This window comes from Pseudophryne corroboree, chromosome 4 (assembly GCF_028390025.1).
Source record: "Pseudophryne corroboree isolate aPseCor3 chromosome 4, aPseCor3.hap2, whole genome shotgun sequence".
Lineage (NCBI taxonomy): Eukaryota > Metazoa > Chordata > Amphibia > Anura > Myobatrachidae > Pseudophryne > Pseudophryne corroboree.
This window is the reverse complement of record NC_086447.1, coordinates 443,550,633-443,572,970: the sequence shown is the minus strand read 5'-3', so window position 1 is coordinate 443,572,970 and position 22,338 is coordinate 443,550,633.

Sequence of the window (22,338 nt, the reverse complement as noted above, 5' to 3'; positions counted from 1 at the left end):
CAGTGACAGGGTCTGCCACACGACTGTGACTGATATGACGGGTTGGTTTGGACCCCCCCCAAAAAAGAAGCAATTAATCTCTCCTTGCACAAACTGGCTCTACAGAGGCAAGATGTCCACCTCATCTTCACCCTCCGATATATCACCGTGTACATCCCCCTCCTCACAGATTATCAATTCGTCCCCACTGGAATCCACCATCTCAGCTCCCTGTGTACTTTGTGGAGGCAATTGCTGCTGGTCAATGTCTCCGCGGAGGAATTGATTATAATTCATTTTAATGAACATCATCTTCTCCACATTTTCTGGATGTAACCTCGTACGCCGATTGCTGACAAGGTGAGCGGCGGCACTAAACACTCTTTCGGAGTACACACTTGTGGGAGGGCAACTTAGGTAGAATAAAGCCAGTTTGTGCAAGGGCCTCCAAATTGCCTCTTTTTCCTGCCAGTATAAGTACGGACTGTGTGACGTGCCTACTTGGATGCGGTCACTCATATAATCCTCCACCATTCTATCAATGTTGAGAGAATCATATGCAGTGACAGTAGACGACATGTCCGTAATCGTTGTCAGGTCCTTCAGTCCGGACCAGATGTCAGCATCAGCAGTCGCTCCAGACTGCCCTGCATCACCGCCAGCGGGTGGGCTCGGAATTCTGAGCCTTTTCCTCGCACCCCCAGTTGCGGGAGAATGTGAAGGAGGAGATGTTGACAGGTCGCGTTCCGCTTGACTTGACAATTTTGTCACCAGCAGGTCTTTCAACCCCAGCAGACCTGTGTCTGCCGGAAAGAGAGATCCAAGGTAGGCTTTAAATCTAGGATCGAGCACGGTGGCCAAAATGTAGTGCTCTGATTTCAACAGATTGACCACCCGTGAATCCTTGTTAAGCGAATTAAGGGCTGCATCCACAAGTCCCACATGCCTAGCGGAATCGCTCCCTTTTAGCTCCTTCTTCAATGCCTCCAGCTTCTTCTGCAAAAGCCTGATGAGGGGAATGACCTGACTCAGGCTGGCAGTGTCTGAACTGACTTCACGTGTGGCAAGTTCAAAGGGCATCAGAACCTTGCACAACGTTGAAATCATTCTCCACTGCACTTGAGACAGGTGCATTCCATCTCCTATATCGTGCTCAATTGTATAGGCTTGAATGGCCTTTTGCTGCTCCTCCAACCTCTGAAGCATATAGAGGGTTGAATTCCACCTCGTTACCACTTCTTGCTTCAGATGATGGCAGGGCAGGTTCAGTAGTTTTTGGTGGTGCTCCAGTCTTCTGTACGTGGTGCCTGTACGCCGAAAGTGTCCCGCAATTTTTCTGGCCACCGACAGCATCTCTTGCACGCCCCTGTCGTTTTTTAAAAAATTCTGCACCACCAAATTCAAGGTATGTGCAAAACATGGGACGTGCTGGAATTTGCCCATATTTAATGCACACACAATATTGCTGGCGTTGTCCGATGCCACAAATCCACAGGAGAGTCCAATTGGGGTAAGCCATTCCGCGATGATCTTCCTCAGTTGCCGTAAGAGGTTTTCAGCTGTGTGCGTATTCTGGAAAGCGGTGATACAAAGCGTAGCCTGCCTAGGAAAGAGTTGGCGTTTGCGAGATGCTGCTACTGGTGCCGCCGCTGCTGTTCTTGCGGCGGGAGTCCATACATCTACCCAGTGGGCTGTCACAGTCATATAGTCCTGACCCTGCCCTGCTCCACTTGTCCACATGTCCGTGGTTAAGTGGACATTGGGTACAACTGCATTTTTTAGGACACTGGTGAGTCTTTTTCTGACGTCCGTGTACATTCTCGGTATCGCCTGCCTAGAGAAGTGGAACCTAGATGGTATTTGGTAACGGGGGCACACTGCCTCAATAAATTGTCTAGTTCCCTGTGAACTAACGGCGGATACCGGACGCACGTCTAACACCAACATAGTTGTCAAGGACTCAGTTATCCGCTTTGCAGTAGGATGACTGCTGTGATATTTCATCTTCCTCGCAAAGGACTGTTGAACAGTCAATTGCTTACTGGAAGTAGTACAAGTGGGCTTACGACTTCCCCTCTGGGATGACCATCGACTCCCAGCGGCAACAACAGCAGCGCCAGCAGCAGTAGGCGTTACACGCAAGGATGCATCGGAGGAATCCCAGGCAGGAGAGGACTCGTCAGACTTGCCAGTGACATGGCCTGCAGGACTATTGGCATTCCTGGGGAAGGAGGAAATTGACACTGAGGGAGTTGGTGGGGTGGTTTGCGTGAGCTTGGTTACAAGAGGAAGGGATTTACTGGTCAGTGGACTGCTTCCGCTGTCACCCAAAGTTTTTGAACTTGTCACTGACTTATTATGAATGCGCTGCAGGTGACGTATAAGGGAGGATGTTCCGAGGTGGTTAACGTCCTTACCCCTACTTATTACAGCTTGACAAAGGGAACACACGGCTTGACACCTGTTGTCCGCATTTCTGGTGAAATACCTCCACACCGAAGAGCTGATTTTTTTGGTATTTTCACCTGGCATGTCAACGGCCATATTCCTCCCACGGACAACAGGTGTCTCCCCGGGTGCCTGACTTAAACAAACCACCTCACCATCAGAATCCTCCTGGTCAATTTCCTCCCCAGCGCCAGCAACACCCATATCCTCCTCATCCTGGTGTACTTCAACACTGACATCTTCAATCTGACTATCAGGAACTGGACTGCGGGTGCTCCTTCCAGCACTTGCAGGGGGCGTGCAAATGGTGGAAGGCGCATGCTCTTCACGTCCAGTGTTGGGAAGGTCAGGCATCGCAAACGACACAATTGGACTCTCCTTGTGGATTTGGGATTTCAAAGAACGCACAGTTCTTTGCGGTGCTTTTGCCAGCTTGAGTCTTTTCAGTTTTCTAGCGAGAGGCTGAGTGCTTCCATCCTCATGTGAAGCTGAACCACTAGCCATGAACATAGGCCAGGGCCTCAGCCGTTCCTTGCCACTCCGTGTGGTAAATGGCATATTGGCAAGTTTACGCTTCTCCTCCGACAATTTTATTTTAGGTTTTGGAGTCCTTTTTTTACTGATATTTGGTGTTTTGGTTTTGACATGCTCTGTACTATGCCATTGGGCATCGGCCTTGGCAGACGACGTTGCTGGCATTTCATCGTCTCGGCCATGACTAGTGGCAGCAGCTTCAGCACGAGGTGGAAGTGGATCTTGATCTTTCCCTAATTTTGGAACCTCAACATTTTTGTTCTCCATATTTTAATAGGCACAACTAAAAGGCACCTCAGGTAAACAATGCAGATGGATGGATTGGATACTAGTATACAATTATGGACGGGCTGCCGAGTGCCGACACAGAGGTAGCCACAGCCGTGAACTACCGCACTGTACTGTGTCTGCTGCTAATATATAGACTGGTTGATAAAGAGATAGTATACTCGTAACTAGTATGTATGTATAAAGAAAGAAAAAAAAACCACGGTTAGGTCACTGGTATATACAATTATGGACGGGCTGCCGAGTGCCGACACAGAGGTAGCCACAGCCGTGAACTACCGCACTGTACTGTGTCTGCTGCTAATATATAGACTGGTTGATAAAGAGATAGTATACTCGTAACTAGTATGTATGTATAAAGAAAGAAAAAAAAACCACGGTTAGGTCACTGGTATATACAATTATGGACGGGCTGCCGAGTGCCGACACAGAGGTAGCCACAGCCGTGAACTACCGCACTGTACTGTGTCTGCTGCTAATATATAGACTGGTTGATAAAGAGATAGTATACTCGTAACTAGTATGTATGTATAAAGAAAGAAAAAAAAACCACGGTTAGGTCACTGGTATATACAATTATGGACGGGCTGCCGAGTGCCGACACAGAGGTAGCCACAGCCGTGAACTACCGCACTGTACTGTGTCTGCTGCTAATATATAGACTGGTTGATAAAGAGATAGTATACTCGTAACTAGTATGTATGTATAAAGAAAGAAAAAAAAACCACGGTTAGGTGGTATATACAATTATGGACGGGCTGCCGAGTGCCGACACAGAGGTAGCCACAGCCGTGAACTACCGCACTGTACTGTGTCTGCTGCTAATATATAGACTGGTTGATAAAGAGATAGTATACTCGTAACTAGTATGTATGTATAAAGAAAGAAAAAAAAAACCACGGTTAGGTCACTGGTATATACAATTATGGACGGGCTGCCGAGTGCCGACACAGAGGTAGCCACAGCCGTGAACTACCGCACTGTACACTGGTTGATAAAGAGATAGTAGTATACTCGTAACAACTAGTATGACGACGGTATAAAGAATGAAAAAAAAACCACGGTTAGGTGGTATATAATACAATTATGGTTGGACGGACTGCCTGCCGAGTGCCGACACAGAGGTAGCCACAGCCGTGAACTACCGCACTGTACACTGGTTGATAAAGAGATAGTAGTATACTCGTAACAACTAGTATGACGACGGTATAAAGAATGAAAAAAAAACCACGGTTAGGTGGTATATAATACAATTATGGTTGGACGGACTGCCTGCCGAGTGCCGACACAGAGGTAGCCACAGCCGTGAACTACCGCACTGTACACTGGTTGATAAAGAGATAGTAGTATACTCGTAACAACTAGTATGACGACGGTATAAAGAACGAAAAAAAAAACCACGGTTAGGTGGTATATATTATGATACAATTATGGATGGACGGACTGCCTGCCGAGTTCCGACACAGAGGTAGCCACAGCCGTGAACTACCGCACTGTACACTGGTTGATAAAGAGATAGTAGTATACTCGTAACAACTAGTATGACGACGGTATAAAGAACGAAAAAAAAACCACGGTTAGGTGGTATATATTATAATACAATTATGGATGGACTGACTGCCTGCCGAGTTCCGACACAGAGGTAGCCACAGCCGTGAACTACCGCACTGTACACTGGTTGATAAAGAGATAGTAGTATACTCGTAACAACTAGTATGACTATGACGACGGTATAAAGAAAGAAAAAAAAAACCACGGTTAGGTGGTATATAATACAATTATGGATGGACGGACTGCCTGCCGAGTGCCGACACAGAGGTAGCCACAGCCGTGAACTACCGCACTGTACTGTGTCTGCTGCTAATATAGACTGGTTGATAAAGAGATAGTATACAATACTACTAATATACTGGTGGTCAGGCACTGGTCACCACTAGTCACACTGGCAGTGGCACTCCTGCAGCAAAAGTGTGCACTGTTTAATTTTAATATAATATTATTTATCATGTACTCCTGGCTCCTGCTATAACAACCTGCAGTGCTCCCCAGTCTCCCCCACAATTATAAGCTTTATATACAATACATTGATGTGCAGCACACTGGGCTGAGCAGTGCACACAGACTGAGTCACTGTGTGACTGTGTATCGTTTTTTTCAGGCAGAGAACGGATATATTAAATAAAACAAACAACTGCACTGTCTCTGGTGGTCACTGGTCACTGTGGTCGTCAGTCACTAAACTCTGTCTGCACTCTGCACTCTCTTCTAATCTACAGTATCACAGCAATCTCTCTCTCTCTCTCTCTTCTAAATCTAATCTAAATGGAGAGGACGCCAGCCACGTCCTCTCCCTATCAATCTCAATGCACGTGTGAAAATGGCGGCGACGCGCGGCTCCTTATATAGAATCCGAGTCTCGCGAGAATCCGACAGCGTCATGATGACGTTCGGGCGCGCTCGGGTTAACCGAGCAAGGCGGGAAGATCCGAGTCGCTCGGACCCGTGAAAAAAAAAGTGAAGTTCGTGCGGGTTCGGATTCAAAGAAACCGAACCCGCTCATCTCTACTGGACAGACGTGTTCGTCTCAGTACTGTGTTGTCTGGAGTAGGGCGGGTGCTCTATCATCTGTATCTGAAAGGGGTGCTCTCTCTGTCATCTGTATCTGAAAAAGGGGTGCTCTCTCTGTCTGCTGTATATGAGATAGGTGTGCTCTCTCTGTCTGCTGTATCGGAAAGGGTCGCTCTCTCTGTCTGCTGTATTTGAAAAAGGGGTGCTCTCTCAGTCTGTTGTATCTGAAAAAGTGGTGCTCTCTCTGTCTGCTGTATCTGAAAGGGGTGATCTGTCCATCCATCCAGGGGCACCGCCCCAGTGAAAAATTAAAATGATAAAAGCAAAAAACAAAAAGCCTAAAATTATAACTATAAAAAATATATTTTTTTGTTTTTGTTTGTGCTGTACCCCAGTGTACTATACAATTTTTATTTTATTTTTATAAGTACTGTGACACTGCCAGTCAGACTGCAGTATATTATTTCCTACTCATACACATATTGGCCCTCATTCCGAGTTGATTGCAGCAGTTCATCACATCGCAAACGGCAAAAAAATCGCAAACTGCGCATGCGCGAAAGCAGAAATGCGCATGCGCAAAGGGAGCGCTACGACGCTTGTGCAAAATTACTAACTGAAATTCAGCTCGTACTACATCACCGAATACAGGGAGTGACGGAGGCGTGGCAGAGGCTCGGTTTCGCTATCTAACGAAATGGGCGTGAAATTGGACGGCTAGTGTGGGAGTATGCAACCGGCAGTAGGCGTGTTTTGAGCAGAAATGCGTATCCGATGGTAAAAAGTACACAACAAATGTTTGCTATCTTAACGCATCTGAGGAGTAAGTCTGCAGCTACTCAGCACTTGCGAAGTATTGTTACAAGTGTGTCTGCCCTATTTAGCAAATAATTAGCAAATTAATTCACCTGTTCAGCAATTACTTGCCAAACACTGTAGTTACAAATGACTCCAAACAGCAATTGTATGTCCACATAACAAATGTACATTTACCAGGTCTAAATCTGACACACACTCACAAATAATGCACTGTCTTTTAATTATTTGGTAAAATACTTTGATGTTAACTGCATGTTTAAATTATTTGCTGAATACTTTGCAATTTAATCAAGTGTGAACAAACCAACTTATAAACTACATCAGCTGAATGTTCTCGACATAGACATATTCCTTTGTACATACCAAATAACATGAGCGACATAATGCAGCCTACACTTAATGTTACTTAATAACACTTTTTTTTTTGTTGGAATATGTGTCCATATCTAATACTATGCCATGTTGCCCCTAGTAACCCAAGTTCAATTCCAAGTTTTTTTTGTTTTATATGCCCAGTTAAGTATTGTGCAAGGCATACATTTTTTACATTATAATATTCAATGTTTGTAAGAATATTCTGATTGTTCCCTTGTTCCACAAATGTAAATATGCCATGTTAAAGTTTACAGGGCACAGTTTTCAAGAGTGCATAACCTTTAATAAAACACACAAACAAGTGTTTCATTTTTTTTTTACTTCAATAAATAAAGTAAAGCAGCAACACAACATGGCTACAAATGAGCATCACATACAAAGATGGACATAGCAACAAGCAGCTGCCAGTGGCAAATTTGACATAGCAGAACCCAGTACTATGGTAACCCCATCTACTGGCAAAATATGAAGTATAATATTTACTAAGTATATGTTGTGAACCCCCAGCCAGACGATACTTTTAGGGGAACTGAGGTCGATTCTGGACCCAATACACCAACCCTAACATACACAGCACGCTAGGAAGAGGAAGATGGCTCAAGTGTACAGGAAAATAACTCACAGGCTACAAATCCAAAAATAACACAACCCCCCTTCACCTTGAGGGAGTTGTACATTCTGGCCATACAAGCCAAAAAAAAAAACATAGAGGCAACATGTCAAACATGGGTGCTGGGCATCTAGAGAGACATCACTGGCCCTCATTCCGAGTTGTTCGCTCGGTATTTTTCATCGCATCGCAATGAAAATCCGCTTAGTACGCATGCGCAATGTTCGCACTGCGACTGCGCCAAGTAACTTTGCTATGTAGAAAGTAATTTTACTCACGGCTTTTTCATCGCTCCGGCGATCGTAATGTGATTGACAGGAAATGGGTGTTACTGGGCGGAAACACGGCGTTTCAGGGGCGTGTGGCTGAAAACGCTACCGTTTCCGGAAAAAACGCAGGAGTGGCCGGAGAAACGGTGGGAGTGCCTGGGCGAACGCTGGGTGTGTTTGTGACGTCAAACAGGAACGACAAGCACTGAACTGATCGCACAGGCAGAGTAAGTCTGAAGCTACTCTGAAACTGCTAAGTAGTTAGTAATCGCAATATTGCGAATACATCGGTCGCAATTTTAAGAAGTTAAGATTCACTCCCAGTAGGCGGCGGCTTAGCGTGTGTAACTCTGCTAAATTCGCCTTGCGACCGATCAACTCGGAATGAGGGCCACTATCTCTTCTTTTTCCCCGCCTGATGTTGTTCTTCATGGCTCGGTCTGTGAAGTGACCTTCGAGGGCCCTGCCCAGTGGGATGTTCTTCCTGGGCAGAGGGAGGGGAGGGAGCAGATGTGGCTGGCTCTCTGCCACTGTGGGCAAAGCAGCCAGCGATATCCTGGAGCCCTTGCAGAATGGAATTGGCAATTTGTTGGAACAAGTAGGCGAGTTGCTCTTGGCCCTGCCTGATCTCTGCCAGATGACATTATTTTTATTTGGAAGGGGGACACGACCTTGTTGGATACTTTTTGTGATTTCCTTAATACGAATGACCGGAATATCAAACTCACATACCAGAAGAGTACTGAAACTGTTAATTTTCTTGATTTATCCATATTCATAGAAGAAGGTGTTATACAGACCAAAACGTATACCAAACCAACGGATTGCAACTCATTTATTCCCTCAAGTAGTAACCACCACCCCAACTGGCTGTCTTCAGTACCAGGCAACCAGTTCCATAGGATACGGAAGAATTGCTCCAAATTACGGGACTACCACAACCAGGGCACTTTAATGAATAATCAATTTCAGAAAAAGGGATATGAAACTAAAATATTGGATGAACCATATGAAAAATACCAGCAAGCAGATAGAGAACTGATGATAAGACCTACCGAACCCATAGAGGAACGGAGAAAGGGAGGTGATGACAATATGGTGACTTTCATCACCAAGTATAATAGTCAGTATAAGGGATTCGAACATATCGTAAGGAAAAATTGGGGACTGCTTCTTCAGGACCCTATACTGAAACAATATATACCTGATAAGCCACGATTTATATGTCGAAAGGCTGACAGGTCTCCCAACACATGGAATCTCCGCCCATTTCAAAGAGAAACACGACTGTAAACCACCGGAAATAGCCTCCTTTTGTGGCATCCAAGTTGTGTCAGGGACTTGGAGAAAAGGCGATATGGAAAAAAGACTTGCCCGAACCGAAATGAGGAGCATTTTTAACTTGGGCACCTTGAAACCCAAGGGTCTCAACTTAGAATTTGAATCAAAGTGGTTCCTCTAACGATCCTGGATCATCATCAATTGATTCTTCCGACGTCCTCACATTATTCCCCAATTCACGTCTCCGCTCCACTATTGCCCCCTTCATCCTCTTCTCTCCTATTTATGTCATTTGAGTTTAGATTCTTGTTACCACTACATTTTTATCAGTCGCACGTTCATTATCAGTATTGATTTAATATGGATGTACATACTCTGCACATATTCACAATCATTGTATTTGTTTATATCTCTATATTTTCACATTTTACTGTAATTTTAATTGTGTATTTTTATCATGTGTCATTCTTTATTTTATGTATCAACTTCATCCATGTGGACAGGCATATTGCAGGCCATTGCGACCATCTGTAACGCACAGCCGCAATCCGTGGACTGTGCGTTTCACTAATTGGACATACACCTCCCCCTCTGCTTGGGGAACGCAGGATTATCACTTTATGACATGCGTTCCACCGCTGTAGCAATATTTGACTATCCCCCTGCTTCACATGGAACGCACACGTCATTTCCCGTTACTTCCGGGATTGTGTGCGCTCCACTAGTACTACCTGGAACGCACAGCCGCATCCCTTGGTGTGCACGCCAGTCACTGGACATTCGCGTCCCCTTCCACGTGTGGAATGCATGACTGTCATTTCCGGTACATGCGTTCCACCGCTCAAGCAGCGGCAGACGATATCTCCGCCCTGCAGGGCATACATGTTGACACCTGCCACTCCAGGTAACCCACCTGCCACTCCAGGTATGTATCCCAGTAACCTCATCTTCTTATTAGAATGAGTTCAGTATCACTTTCAGTATATCTACGCGCGTCACTTCCGAAACCATGTGCGTTCCAAATACCGGAAGTGACGCGTTGGGTACCTCCTAAGCGCGATGTGACACCTAAAAGGGTGTTTATTGTGCTTTTTGATATTAAAGGTTATAATTGAGCTCTGTTTATTGATTTACCTGGCCATATATAAGGCATTATGTATTTGTAATATCATTTTATCACCATCTTTTGTATGTGTAACCACACCCCTATCACATGACTTCCTGTTGTGGGGTATAAATATTGGCACTGGTGCCCTCACTACACATTTTGAAAAATACTTTCTTTGTCGAAACGCGTTGGTGTGAGGGCCAGGACAGCTAGGGACTGACTAGGACGGTATTTACAAAGGTGAGGGAAATCCGGAATTTAACATCTTATACTCATCTGTGTATACCCCCCATTCTTACCTGGGGTCCTTTGGCAGCTTTTTTATGTTGTTTTAGAAGTTTCAGTTATAAATTATTTTTATTCGTGTGTCACCACTTCACCTCCTCATTCTGTGGCACTCGTTTTTTCCACATGTATAATGTGAGAGGAGTGGAGTTTGGAATCAAGAACCGCTAGGATCGCTAGGACCGTTAGGACCATTTCAAAGATACCTTTACACACAAGTCCCCGCATTATCCAGTGTGAGTTGGGTACGCCCACCATTTTTACCATCTGTTTTACCTGTGTGAGAGTGGCCTTGTATGAGAGTATCAGGATTAAGACCTATGAACCACTGGTAGAAAAAAAGATACCTTTACGTGTTTTCACCTTTTCTGCATGGATGTGAGTACGGTAAGCACCCCCCCATTAAAGGAATAAGTCTAGAGGAGTTACCCTCTTTTCAATGGTCATCCATCGCAACGTACTTACTACACTATCAGTCATTTTTTCCTGTCTCCTTTTCCCCACTCTCGAGGATAAGAATCACTCAAGGGTCCTGTTCGGAGGAATAGGAGGAAACACAGTGACACTAAAGATACCTTTATACGAGAGGCACATCACGCTTTAACGTGAGTACGGTATGCACCAAGCAACCCCCACCTTAATCTTTTGGATTGGGACCACCTTAAAAATACCTTTATGTATAGGTCCACGCACGATTTCGTGTGAGTTGGGTACGCCCACCATTTCCATCACTGGTTTACCTGTAGTATAATCCCCTGAATCACCATTAGAAGTTAAGGACACCTTTCACGACGTACTTACTACACTATCAGCCATTTTTCTGTCTCTTTTTTCCAAACTTTTGAGGATAAGAACCACACGGGTGTCCTGTTTGGAGGAATAGGAGGAGACACAGAGAAGGGACACTAAAGATACCTTTATATGAGAGGCACATCATGTTTTAATGTGAGTGTTATGATTCCAGTACTCTGGTCTGAGGAGATTTTGTTGCAAGGACCTGAGTACCGAAACGTAATGCTGGGAAAGGGAGCGGGAACGGAACTAGCCCCTGGCGCCCTAACTCCATTGTCTAGCCCGTGCTGTCAGAAATCTCTTGCGAGACTATGGTTGCTTGAGCCCATGGCAGCCTCGTTTGAAGGGCGGATTACGTCTGCCCAACTCTGATGCCCCCTCAGGTCTTAATGGGAGACAAAGAGAAATCCGAGACAGGGTGATAACAAGGGGCCCTCTAGCTAAGCAACAAGGCCAGGGGCTAAGCTAACCTAAAACTATAATATGTGCAGAAAAACCGCCAGGGAAAAGGACAACCAAAATATCCACTTGTCCACTCTCCTACCCGACACCGCCGAGTTCCGGAGAGGACTGGTGGGAGCGGAAACCTCCGCAAATGCTCCGAAACAAATAGCAAAAATAGAGCGGGCTGAGCCGCAGCACACGGCAGAGCCGCAACTCACGAAAACCACAATGTTCTCTGGTAACTGGGACGAGATGACAACTCCTAAATTCTGGAACTCAGAGGACAGGAATGACCGGACACAGCAAGACTGGAACAGACGTTCAGCAACCAAGGCAGCATGCAGGAAGCTATTACCGGCGTCTGTGTGCAGCACTGAGCAGGTATTTAGCAGGGAGTCCTCCAATCAGATGCTTGGAGCCTGATTAACAAGATGCCGTGCAGCTGGTTTGCTACACGAGCAGAAGACCAATGTGTGAATGTTTTAACTGATTAGATTGACCCTGCAACGGGGAGCGCGGTCCGCCCGTAGCGTCCCCTTTGCTAGGGTCCAGGCGGCTCAGTGTTACTAGGGAGCCGGCGGCTAAGCGTGCACGGCGTCCCAGCGTTGCTAGGGACCCGGCGGCTCGCACGCCTGGCATCACTAGTTGCTAGGCGCCGGGCCACAAGGACGTCGCAGACCACGGCGCCTAACAGTGAGTACGGTACGCACGAAGTCATTCCTACCCTAATCTTTTGGATTGGGACCATCTTAAAGACACCTTTACGTATAGGTCCATGCACTATCCCGTTACGCACCCGCTCATTAAGAGAAAAAGGAAATAGAAGCCATACAACCAATACGAACTTACTACACTATCAGTTGTCTTTTCCTTCTTACCCCCGAGGATACGTACCCACTGAGGATACTATTCAGAGAAGTAGGAGGAAAGACAGGAATGAAGCTCTAAAGATACCGTTATAGGAGAGACATACCACGTATCAACGTGAGTACGGTACGCATCAAGTCAACGTGCACATTTCTATGAAAAAGAACTGAACGTTTATCAAAGACTGTGTACAACAAACCCACCTCTTTAATTTGTTTTATCATTTGATGAGCGCAGACGTGATTTCACATTTGTTTGTGTATTTCTGCCAGACCTTGGCAGAGTTGAGCTACACCTTGCTCCACACTGGTTCTGTGTTCAGTGTGCCGGACAGGTATCTGGCTTACCTCCTGGATCATCCTGTCCTGAAAATCATTCAGGCTCTCACCATACCTGGCAATTTGAGACAGGATGTCCGCGATAGCAGAGGGTTGGGTGGGGGGGCCAGTTCGAATCTGGACCAATGGAATATGTGGTCCCACACTGGCAGAGACACTAGGTCCCCCCACCTCAGCCTCAGCCACATAACCCTTCTCTGACTCTACCTGCTCACCCACCTGTGCTGTGTTATGTTAAAAGCAAATAGAAGAATGAGTGGAAAAAGGGAAGAAAAAATCAACATTAGACTTTTGGAACCACTAAATTAGATTTTTAGGAATATGTGTGTAAACTTACCTGGCAAGTCATGTAGATTAACTATTTCAGGCAGGTCCGTGTCCATATAAGACACCCCACCCGCCTCCTCGTAGCTCACACAGTCAATCGCCAGCTCCTCAAGATCTGTGTATTCCACGGGGGCAGCTGGACCTCCCCCTGTTGCCCTCGAGGCATTCCACTCCGCAGACATCTTGCCCTTCAGGTGGGATTTGAAGTCGGCCCAACTACATATGTGAGTAGAATTAGGGGTAAGGGACATAAAAGTTATGAATACCTGTTTTTATTGATAGTACATATGTTATGTATTTGGTTGCTATAGGCAACATCACATCTAGCTAAGTTTGTAATAATAATTAGGGCAGAAAATGGTGTCAATATACACTTACCGTCTTCTAACTTCCTGTGAGGTGCGGACAATTGAGCCGACTTCATTAACAGAATCAGTGATGTCCCTCCAGATTCGATCTTTGGTTGCAGCACCCATGTTTTTGCTGCCTCTATGAATTTTTTCCATGGCCTGTGTGACCAAAACACGTAACTCCCTCTTAGTGAAGGCGGGCTGTCTTCTTCATTTTTTGGATGTAGCCTGTGAGCTATCGTCCTGTTCCTCCTCACCATCTTCCTCTTCACTAGCTGGTTGTGTACTTTAGGTTTGAGATGGTAGTCCAGAATCGCCCTCAGTTTCCCCAGTATCTATGGGGGTAATTCCAAGTTGATCGCAGCAGGAATATCTTAAGCAGTTGGACAAAACCATGTGCACTGCAGCGGAGGCAGATATAACATGTGCAGAGAGAGTTAGATTTGGGTGTGGTGAGTTCAATCTGCAATCTAAATTGCAGTGTAAAAATAAAGCAGCCAGTATTTACCCTGCACAGAAACAAAATAACCCACCCAAATCTAACTCTCTCTGCACATGTTATATCTGCCTCCCCTGCAGTGCACATGGTTTTGCCCAACTGCTAAAAAATTTCCTGCTGCGATCAACTTGGAATTACCCCCTATGTCTGGCAGGGGATTCACACCTAACTCCTGTGTATCAGAAGATGGGGTTTCAACAGTACTGGGTCCTGCTATTTCAACATCCGCACTGGCAGCTTGCAGCATCTGTCTCCGCAGCGCTAGGTGCCTAGCGGTCAATGCGGACATCTGCCGCTGCACCATGTCCATCTCTGCTGCCATCTGCTCACGTGTAGCCATGTTGCTGGTGGCATGTGTGTTTGCACAGCTGTCTTGCGATTTATAGCTGTGTGTGATTTCCAGTGCAGTAATTCGCACAGGTGTCAATTATGCAAATAGGTCCAGTAATTGTTGTACTGGCTATTTAAATGCCTTGTATGCAGCCTGTGTGAGTAGGTGTATGGTGAAAAATACTGAAGCAAGACAGAAGCAAGGTGGACGTGGTGCATAGCACATTTCTGAGTGAGTTTTTATTGCAGTATATTGCATAAAAATGTGCGTTTGTTAGCTTGCACGTTTCTTACTGTTGTGTTGCAGTTGGCGTATTTAACACAACTTTAAAAAAAAAAAATAGTTAGTATATTACAAAACAGAGTATGTATGGGTGTGCAATGCTCCTTTGTAGTGGTTTATAATTTGTTCATTTTGTATGGTGTTTAATGTTTATTTTATTATCTGTGTTTACATGTAGTATCTAATAGTTATGTTACATGTAATTTGCAGTGTGCCCGTTCTAGTGCTGACAGTTAGGGAAATTTACTAAGCTCCCGATTTTGACCGAGATGGTGTTTTTTCTTCAAAGTGTCATCTCGGGAATTTACTAAACTCAAATCACGGCAGTGATGAGGGCATTCGTATTTTTATTACGGCTGTGTAGTAACAATACGAATGAATACACCTTCGGTCAAACGCGGCTGTTTAGATCTAGAACTCGGTCATTTACTAAGCATTCGTATTTAAAATCTCAACCGTGAAAATGGATTTGCGGCCGCAAAAAATTACTAATCGTACAAAAAGCCTAAAAAAAAGTAGACCTGCTTTTGAGAAGCGTGTTTACATGTGTTGTCAATTCTACATTAGTCACACCTGACTTTTTGGACCTTTAAAAGGGGCCCAAGCACATTTTTCACCACTCTCAATCTGAAATGGCTGCTACTGTGTGTAGTACTGCTGTCTTGTTTGCTGGGGGATACCTGACACTGCTCCATGAGGCTACAATAAACCCTGGCCAGGAAAATCAACAGGGTAAGCAGGTTGTACATGTTCCGCATAGGCTGGCCATGGCTTGTTTTTTTTGTGTGACTTTAAACGAAAACAAAATTGCTGATGACCATGTTATACAGATGCTCAGACTAAATGTAATTATTTTTTTCCCTCTGTATGACCTTGTCAAACTGACCCTAGGCCCTGAGACAGTACGCTCTCGCTCTGTCTCAGGCCTGCCCAAACTCCTGCCAGTGTTGCACTTTATGGCTACCGGCAGCTTCCAGCCTGTGACTGGCAATGTAATTAGTATCTCACAGGCCACCTTTTAAAAATATTTAATTCAGGTGAGTTAAAACATACATACACGTCTGTGTCTAAGTGGAGCTTCTGTAATGTAATAGAAAACAGTATTGTATTGATTACAGGTCATGACACTCACCTTTAATTTTTGAAGGGCCACTCAGGTTTTGGATGTCTTGGATGGCTACATAGATGCCTCTCTCTGCTTCCCTACCCAGGAGTCGCAGTGTTATGCAGTCAGGGTAGCTTTCTCTGATCTTGCGGCCATGGACAATGTGCTGGGTGACATAGCTTACACACATGTTGAGTTGAGTACACCTAGGGCAGGCATGTCAAACTCGTGGCCCTCCAGCTGTTGTAAAACTACAAGTTCCAGCATGCTTTGCCAGCATACCTTCCACAGATAAGTTGGTAAAGCATGCTGGAACTTGTAGTTTCACAACAGCTGCATGACCATGAGTTTGACATGCCTGACCTAGGGGCAGGCAATATATTTCTAATAATCCACATCTGGCCCAAGACACTAATGTGCATGTGGTTTGTGGAGCTAATTAAACAATACCCATATTGCGTGTTCACAATTTATTAATTTTAACACATAACTTTTTGCGACCAATCTAAAAGAAAAAACACTGTAATGGTCAATATATTCTGACCGAACATTATTAATGTTTTTTTCTTTGTGTGCTGGGTGCCGAGGATTGTGCTGGCTCGTTGGTGCGGGTTCGACTTGAGCGTCGGACTGGGGAATGAACAGGGGTGTGGCTTGGTGTCGTTGTCCCAGAACTAAATGTGGCATGGTGTGATGCCAACACACTAAGGCTTTGGCTTAGATTGTTCAAGCTTGCTGTGAGCTGAGTGTTAGCGGCAGTGTTGTTAGCTATCATGCGTGAGAGGTTGTCGTTGATCATTTGATTGCGTTGTATGATCTGTATAAGTGATTGTTGCTTCCGCTGCTGATCATCCAAGATGCGTTGGAGGTTTGACTGCATTTGGGTGTTGTCTGCCCTCATCTGTTCCATGGAGTTCGCAATTCGGCCCACCTGCACTATAAGTCTGCCTGAGTTGCGACTCAGTCTAGGCAAATGATGGGGCAGACTTGACAGGTATTGGCTGTGGGTGTTGAGGCTTGCGCAGTATTGCGCCTGTTGTGACGACCAACAGCTCCAAAACTCAGGGCCCATTTGTGTGTCAACTTGTGTTGTGCTCAATTGGGGGCTGTGGGATGTTTGGGGTGGTTGGGGTATGTCCTGCGGCGTGGTTGTCTGAGTCGGATCGATGGGCTGCAGGTGGAGTGTGAAGGTCTCCTGGTCACGTTCCTGCTGGGCATCCTCGGTGATGATGCCTGGGTCTGTATGGGGTTGAAGATAGCCACTATTTAGTAAATATGTAGCATTGGTCTTACTATAGCTTTACCTCAACATGCATTACTTCTTAATATTAATGTTGTAATTGCTAAATAGAGAGTGGCATAAACTTAACTATGTTGCTCACCTTTTTTTAGAAATATGTGGCTTCTAACGTTCACTACTCATTTGTTTTGTTTTTGGGGGTATAGTAAGATTCTGAGCCATAATTAATGTCTAAACACGAAGAACTCTAACAAATACAAAGTACTACATTTACATATTGGGTATGAAGCTTCCTTTGGAACAACACACACAATACAATAAATGTGTTGGCCAATACACTCATACATTGTTCAAGGCAGTCAGTGGTTTGTCAAAAACTAAAAAAAATATAGTGGCCTAAAATGTACACATTAACAATGGATGAAAAAGTATTAAGGTGCCCTATGTTTAGAAGTGGTGTTGTTGGCAATGCAAAACAATTGGTTGAGACTTAACATTTCTGTTTTTTTTACTTCAAAAATTTTGTGTCAAAAAAGTGTTGATATGGCCAACATCCCATCTGACAATTATTCATCTAAAAATACCTTAACACCATCTGCTTGTTGTTGTTGATTATTGCAAGGATGACTGGTCATTAGTGTATTATAATTTTCGATGTACTAACAGTGGGGCAGATGTATAAACCTGGAGAAGGCATAAGGAAGTGAAAAACCAGTGATATGTGCAAGGTGAGAAAGTGACAAGGCAAACAGATCCAATATGTACATTAACAGTTGTGTTTGTTTTGTACTGCTGCCTTTATCACCTTGCACATATCAGTGTTTTTTCACTTCCTTATGCCTTCTCCAGGTTAATAAATCAACAACACTGTTTGTTTACTTATTTACACGTAATTGTTATGTTTACTAACCAGACAACTGCGGGGATTGTGGATCCTCACTTTGGGGGCTGGCCAATAGAACTAGTGGTGGCACGGCCGACACTGCGGAGATGCGCCGTTGGGGTGGTGATGCTTGTGCTGGAGCTGCAGCCTCAAGACGGCGTCTCTTGGGTGGCCTCGTTGCCACAGTAACCGAGCCCTGTGATGGGCGCCTTAGTGTTGGTGGATTAGCCGAAGAAGAACCTGTGTGATAAGATAAACATTAACATTTTGTGTTTCAATGTGTTTGCAGAATATGTGTATACAGTTAAATCTTACCGGCATTGCCACCATATGCATCTCTCGGCAGTGTTGGCTGTGGCCTGGCTGTGCTGCTTCTCTGGCGTACTGTAGAAATATGAAGAACGTCCTTATGAACATACTATTTTGGAGATATGTTTTTGCAAATTCCTTATTGTGATGTAAACATATGTGGTACCTGATGAGAATTAAACTAAACGATGCTTATGCTTTTCTGCCTGACGTCATTGGTTGCGTATTCTTTAAATTAGCATAAATTTTGAAAAAATATAAAAAATCAAAGGCGCATAATGCAAACAATTATACTACTTAAAAACAAAACGTCGTAGCTTGACACAACCACAATATTGCGCGCTAAGGACCCAATTTGGGTTAATAATAATAAAACACTAGTCCAAAATATCTTGTAAAAATTGGAAACATCACAACCAAATATGCAATCAAAAACACATCAAACACACAAAGGGCAACCCATAACAACACACAATAATCATAAATGAGATGAAATGTATTTACAAAAAACCTTTGTTTACAATGTAAAAATTTAAAATCATTACAACACACCTACAAACATTTACTTTTGAGTTACAACACCAGAAAAACTCCAAGGCAACCAGTAATATTTAAAAAAAAAAAAAAAATCAGTACATCAGGCCTGGCCAACCTGTGGCTCTTCAGATGTAGTGAAACTACACATCCCAGCATGCCCTGCCACAGTTTTATCATTCCCTAATAGCAAAACTGTGGCAAGGCATGATGGGACTTGTAGTTTCACAACAGCTGGAGAGCCACAGGTTGACCAGGCCTGCACTACATCACCAACACATTAGAAGAATGAACAAACTGACAACCACAATTAGCAAGAAGACATTTCAGACAACTAAGGACAAAGCACACATGCTTAAATTGTTTTTAAAAAAACACAAATAACTCACCATCCTGCCTTGGCCGATCCGAATCCCGGACATAAGTGCCACCAACCACTTCTTGCGGAATGAGTGCACGCACAGGCTCCTCCCAATCGCGGTAAGATGCACGAAAGGGGGGTCCACCCCCGGTTTGGCGGGCCGATTTAGCCTCCTTGGCCATCTTCGCCTTGACACGGCGCTTTATATCGTAAAAACGCTTACGGCACGTGTCCTCGGTCCGCCTCACCACACCCTCACTATTCACAGCCGCAATGACCTTCCCCCACAGAACACTCTTCCTGCGTGACGACACCTTTGCAGCATCATAGCCAAACAACTGCCGATGATGCCTCGTCAGCTCCCGCACCAAAGCCATATTTTCAGCATAGCTAAATTTGACATTGCGGCCAGTCTTTGTAGTGGTGCGTGGCTGCGGAGCCACAACACCATCACTATCACTGGAGGCCGCAGCAGCAGCCACCCCCTCCTCCTCACTAACCTCCTCCACCTCACTAACCTCCTCCCTCTCACTCACCTCCTCCCTCTCACTCACCTCCTCCACCTCACTCTCCTCTGACTGGGACATAATCAGGACAAACAACAAATAACACTGAGAAAAAAAAACAATAAACACACTCCTCCACTACCACTACACACCACACACCACACACCAAACACACACACACTCACTCACAAACAATGACAATAGACGTTAAATAAAAAACAATGACAAAAAATAAACAAACTTTTAAATAACTACACAACAAGTATGACAAGACTACTTACACACACAGTACAGCACTCAACAATCGCAAAAAAACTCCTCAAATCCGCCACAAACTCCAAACAACTCTCCAACTCCTAACACACCTTCCTCTCACCTCTCCACTAGCTAAACCCACGAGGTGCTGACGGTTTGGGGCGTTTTTATAGTAATGTGCACAGACACTCCTCCATCACGAATCAAACCAATCACGGACGAGTGACAAAAACGAAACATAGGAAAAAAATGCAGCAGTGAACAGACAAACACTGCCATAACCAAAATGTGACGCAGTCGTAAAAAAAACACATAACACGCCCGCAAAACCACTAAATTGGCCGCATTCTACCTTACAAAACTACGAATGACATCGACATCGGAAATCACGAAAAAGAAAAATACGACAGCTTAGTAAATTAGTCGTAAAAAAAAATCAAAAAGTTGCACAATTACACATTCGATGTCATTCGTGATGAATCTCAATCCAAATCGGTACAAATACGAATTTTAGTAAATATACCCCAGTGTGTGTGTTGCTTTTCTTATTGGCCTTTTCTCTCTCTTGTAGGTGGCTCTATTGTTTTCTTTCCAGAATATATATTTCTAGCCGAAGTAGGCCTTTTTTTGTTTCTGTTTAGGACCAAAGTTTCCATTTATTTTCTGAGCAGGTAAGTGGCCTGTCCCTGGGTGGTATGGTGTGGGAGTGCTGACAGTGTGTGTGTTGCTTTTCTTAATGGCCTTTTCTCTCTCTTGTAGGTGGCTCTATTGTTTTATTTCCAGAATATATATTTCTAGCCGAAGTAGGCTTTTTTTTGTTTCTGTTTGGGACCAAAGTTTCCGTTTATTTTCTGAGCAAGTAAATGGCCTATTATCTTACTCCTTTTTTTATTTTTAAATTAGGTAATTAAGTAGGTTATTCATATCTTGTTGCAGTAATTATATGGGTATGTTTTTTTTTTTTTATTTAATTGTTATTTGGGATGGTAACCTATGTAGCTACGTAGCTAACTGTGGCTTAATGGTTATTTTTTGGGTTTATTGTTCTGTATTTTCATCATGAAGATATGGAGTACGCTCCTGCAGTAAATGTTTGAACACCCATACACTTTGGTGTTTTTTTGGCAATGTGTGTTGCTAATTGATTGTGTGTTTTAATGATTCTTAGCTTCATTTGAAGTTGGTAATGTCCATATATGTGGCAGCAGAAGCCCTCCCACCCCAACCTGCGGAAGCACTACCACCCCAACCTGCGCAAGCCCTCCAACCCCAACTGCCTCCTCATCCTCCAAGGCAAAGGAGGCGTGCAAGGCCAACAATTTTCCGTACCCGTGTCCTCCTTATTGGGATGCCTGATGATGTTGTCTTGCGCAGATACAGACTGCCACCTCATATAATCCTAGACACTCTCTCCATAATAGAGAGTGATCTAGAACAATCCATTAGGTATTCTACGGCAATACCAGCATTGACACAATTCCTTGCTGTGTTACATTTTTTGGCCACTGGTTCGTACCAGCATGTCATTAGTGATCTGGTTGGCATGTCGCAGGGCCAGTTCAGTAAGGTCCTGCGGCGTGTCAGCCAAGCATTCATAACCAGAGTGAAGCAATTTATCACAATGCCTTTGGATGCTGATGCCCTGGCTGTGGTGAAGCGGCAATTTCAGGAAGGGGGTAGTCACTTCCAACACGTTTACAGCAAATACAAAGATGATAAAAAACAGGCGCTGTCTAAAGTATTAAAACTTTAAAAAATGGTGCTAATCCACTCCAAACTTTTGTGGCTTCCTCCAGATCAGTGCACAGGTGTTAACGTGGGGTTGAAAAGACACTTACATAGCAGTTCAACCTCGCGTTCCTTAAAAGTTATCTTTAAACAGGTCTGGATGAAAACGATCCTATCACAAATAGCGGTCACACAGAATGACACTTACATTTTGTTTCAGTCTCGAATCTTTCAAACGACCCCCATACGTAGTGGACAGGAAGCAGCCAAACCAACGTACATAAAAATATACACTGGTTTTATTCATCAAATAAAACAAACATAAAAACTGCAGCAACAACGTCCCATGGGGGGTAGATATTCGTCACAGCATGGATAACTTCAACGCGTTTCAAGGATTCTTTCCCCTTTGTCAAGAAGTGCTGTGAGGGTCCTGGCATTCCTGGATTTATCCTAAGGTGTTCTTGATCACATGACGGCCTTGACCAATCCCAGACGAAGTCCAATCTCCAACAGATATGTAGCACCTGATGCACCTATACACATATCTATCCATTTGCATAGTGCAAACTAGAGCATATTTCATCAGAATAAAAATCAGAACAAAACATATATATACAGAT